Source organism: Piliocolobus tephrosceles, chromosome 12 (genome assembly GCF_002776525.5).
Source record: "Piliocolobus tephrosceles isolate RC106 chromosome 12, ASM277652v3, whole genome shotgun sequence".
NCBI classification, from domain to species: Eukaryota; Metazoa; Chordata; class Mammalia; order Primates; family Cercopithecidae; genus Piliocolobus; species Piliocolobus tephrosceles.
In genome coordinates this window covers 65582842-65587283 of record NC_045445.1, presented here as the reverse complement: position 1 = coordinate 65587283, position 4442 = coordinate 65582842, and positions in this window count along the sequence as shown.

Genomic DNA, 4442 nt, shown 5'->3' with positions numbered 1-4442 from the left:
TGCTCTCTCCTTCTGCCTTATGTCTTCTTGGTGGAATTATTTATTCTGAGGAGGTAAGAATTGAGGTTACTGCAGACCCACATGAATTTGCCACCAGTAACATTAATAGCCATTAAATGATATTGTGTCCAAACATACTATTTGTAACCAGTTTATTCCAAGGCTTTTGCAGAGGAATATCTATGTTTGACTGTTGATGTCTCTGTAGTATACTCATAATGGAAATATCACATCTGTTTACTCAAAGTAAACAAAGACAGAACAGAATAAACTACAACAAACAATAATTGTAGAATAAGTGCCTAACTATTTGGTAAAAAATGAGAACAAAGAAATTTCAAAAGATTGGTTAGGTATATAATTGTGTTGAAGAAAAATTAAAATTAGATAAAGCAGGTTTGTTGAAATAGGATGTGAATTAAAGTACAAGAGGGGAAAGAGAGGGAGATAATTTAGTAATAATTGCATAAAGAGATACTTACTAAGAGTGATTTGCCATTCTACCCTTCAATTTTAGATTCTGATCCACCAACATATGTTTATAACTCATTTGGGCCATGATCTTGAAAGGACAAGTCCTGTCCATGTGAAAGTTATGTCCTGTATTAATTTGCTTTAGAAAAAAAAAAGGCTGGGCACGGTGGCTCACGCCTGTAATGCCAGCACTTTGGGAAACAGAAGCGGGTGGATCACCTGAGGTCACAAGTTCAAGACCAACCTGGCCAACATGGCGAAACCCCGTCTCTACTAAAAATACAAAAAAAAAAAAAAAAAAAAAAAAAAAAAAAAAAAATTGAGCTGGGTGTGCTGGTGAGTGCATGTAATTCCAGCTACTCGGGAGGTCGAGGCAGGAGAATCTCTTGAACCCAGGAGGCAGAGGTTGCAGTGAGCCAAGATCGCACCATTCCACTCCAGCGTGAGCAACAAGAGCGAAACTCCAACTCAAAAACAAAACAAAACAGAACAAAGCAAAACAAAAACCTATGGGGAAAAACGCTGGGTCATTAGACCTTAGACCTCATATGCATTTCCTGGACGAGCCATTTTTTCAATTAATTTTTGTTGGGGATTTTCCTGCAGGGCCACTGCACGTCACGGGGGGTCAATTCCCCAGACACTCCTACGAGGCCCACGGTCACCCAGGGGTGCCTTTTTGTTGGGAGGAGCAAGCGCCCTTTCTCTTCAGAGCTGAAAAAGTCAGTTTCTCATTTATCTATTAAAACAGTTCCTCATGCAAATGCGCACAGACAACCTGAGTTAAGATAAAGTTTAGGAGAAAAAGCAACAGAAAAGTCCCTTTAGAATGCATCTCTGAACTAGAGTTAGGATTCTTAAACAACAACTTCCCAGGAGAAAACCAGCTCAGAATAAATGAAGGACGGTTAACCAAAGGGAGGTCCGGGGCTTAGGAGGACTTACCAGTTCTACCGGAGGAGAAGCTCAAACTTGGTGGGGCTTCAGTAAGTCCCTGCTGGTACCTTAGCTTCGGTTTCCAGCAACTCCTTTGGAAAGCCACATATACATAATAGATGTGGCTCAATATTAGTTCCATTGTAAACCAAAAGGTAACAGAGACAGGTCTCAATCCAATTTAAAGATTTATTTGGTCAAGTTTAAGGACATGCCCAGAAGAAAAAAAACATGGAATCACAGAAATGGTCTGTGTCTTTCTCCAAAGATGATTTTGGAGGGCTTTGATATTTAACCAGAAAAATTTGGCTGGGGTTTTTTTTTTTTTTTAAAAAAAAAAAGGAGGGTATGGTAATCCACATGTTATAAGGCAAAATAAGCAGGTAGGGAAATAGTCAATTATGTATTCATCTCTGGCTCAGTAGATCGGCACTGAGGGGTGGAGTTAGTGGGACTTCCTCGGTTGGTTCGGGGACTTTCAAAAAAGACCCCTGTGACTCAGGGTTTTGAGTTCTTAACCAATTGAGTGAAGGATTCAAAATTAACCACTCCTGGGGACGATTGAAAAAAGAACCACTTTCAATGGACAAAAAGAAAGAAAGGGGAGGGAGTAACACAGGGATAGAAGCCCTAGCCACCCGAGCCAGCAAAGGTAACCCTTCCGGGTCCCCTTCCACAACGTGCAAGCTTTACTTTCGCTTTGTTACATAAACTGCTCTGCTGCTCACTCTCCTGGTCCGTGGACTCTTTTTGAGCTCTAACGCGCTCACATAAAGGTCCGCAGCTTCATTATTCAAAGTTAGCAAGACCATGAACCCACTGGCAGAAAAACTCCTGACTCAACACTTTACATAAGACAAGCTTGAACATAAAGTAGCTACCTGTGAAGATATTTAACATTTTATCCGTAGCTATCTGCTTAGAAACCAAAAAAAAAAAAAGGCATTTTCTTGTATCACTCAGCTTTCAGCTTATTTTTTTTATCCTTTTGGCACAGTGAATTGGAGTCCCAAATTTTAATTTTCCTTTCACATTTTGTAAATACCCTAGGAGTTCTCCCACCCACAGCATAAAGAAAGACCACAGCATTGTAGTAGAGGAAGAGTGTAATAGTCGTGAAGGCTGCCACACTATGTGGGCTATGGAGTTTGCACTCAAATCATCTAGTCCAAAGCTAGTAGGTTAAAGGGTTTTCAAAGGAAGTTTGAGGGGAGGGGTGGGGGTGGCTAGGTAACAGGTGCTTGCTGCTGAAGCAGAGCTGCTGAAGCAGAGACGAACTGACAGGGGGTCAAAGCTGTCTTCTTGTGGGCTAAATTGCTTCTGGGTGGAACCATGGGAGGGGGTGGGGGGGAGGGGTGTGGGTTGTGGTCCAGGTGGAGGGGTGTCAGACATGCAAAAAAACCTGGAAAGATATTTCACATGGCCAATCTACAATAGTAGCGTTACTTGCAGGAGTAATTGGGGAAGTTGTATATCCTATAACCTCTGGAATAATGGATAACAATCTGTGTCTGCACCTTAGTAAGACTCAGGTTCCTCTCCTCCCCTGAGCCTGATGGCTTCTCATTAGCTTTACAAAAGCAGTTGAGTTCGCGGCAAGGCCTATTATCATTTAAACTGTAACCTAAAGGCCTTCCAAACTTAGCTTGGCCCGGTAGCTCAGGAATAATTAAGGAAAAGGCAAGGTAGGGGTTGAGTTAGCTTAGTTTACTGTTATATTTTTCTCACAGATAAAACTCTTGCAAAGGCAGTTTCAGTCCCCTTGTTTAGCATCAATACGTTTTATTCTTAAGGTGTTAGCTATAGAGATAGAAAGTGGGTGATGAACCAATCTGGCTTCTTACTGCTGGTGTGGGGGGCATAGTTGGAGGTGTCAGCCCAGGGAAATAGAAGTGAAACCATTGCTTTGCAGCTATCTGCATGTACTCAGGAGTGTATTACAAAGACATTAATATTCTTACCCACAGTTCTAGTACAGCACTCAAATGAAGAGTGCACTATAGGTTGTTAAAAAAGGCAGATTGAGCAAATTTAAATACACTGCCTCATATCTTATTAGTCAGTGTCTTAGTCCTGGGACTACATTAGTTTAACCAAACAGCTGTTTCTCATTATCAGGAGGTGGCATTGCAGATGGGCTAGGCCTCTGTATGTCATGAAGGCAAACAGATTTTTTAATAAGACACACATCTACAGAGACAGAAGAAAAAGTTAATGTTGGGCACAGTTTATCCAGATGTTAGACTCAAAGCATCTTTTTAGAGGATGATAGTGGTGGCAATCTGACATGTTTTTCTCTCGCCTATATTGCAGGGTTAAGTTTCAGCTTGCCGCGCCTCAGAAAAGAGGTAGTAACACCTTCATTGTGTCCAAGTCAGAATAAGAAAGGAAAAAATTTAAAGAATCAGTTTGGGGACCTGTAGCCCAGAAAGAATTCAGAATCCACTCCACATTGCAGAAAATAACAAAAACTTATAAACAGCAGACAAGACTAGAATCTAATAACAGGTGTGCTATAGTTTTTTTTTTTTTTTTTTTTTTTTTTTTTTTTATGAAACATAGTTTTCTCTCTCCAGTCCCCATTTTACTAAAGAGAAATCATAGTAGAACAAATTTACTTTTAAAAAACTCTTAGTTTTAGTATACTTGACCTGAGTATTTGCATAAAGTCAGCAAGAATAGTTATTTGGCATGGAATCTCCTTTTTAAAATTGGCTTTGCTGAAACTTTATTCCATAAGAAATCTCAGATTAGACATTTTTAAAGCCTTGAAGTCCAGCCAGTACCTACCTGGTTGCAATACCAGTATTAATTGGGTAAATTCCTCACTTCAAGGTCCCAAGTGTTTGGACGGAGGCAAGATGGTGCACTTCCGGGTTCTTCTTCACCACCAACTCTTCCCGCGCCGGCGAAAATGCAGCTGGCCAGGGGAAGGTGCAGATCAACTGGGCATGCGCCAGGTGACGTCAATCCGAAGAGACTAAGATTTACCTGGTCGCACCTGCGGAACGCCCCCCCCCCCCCCCCCCCCC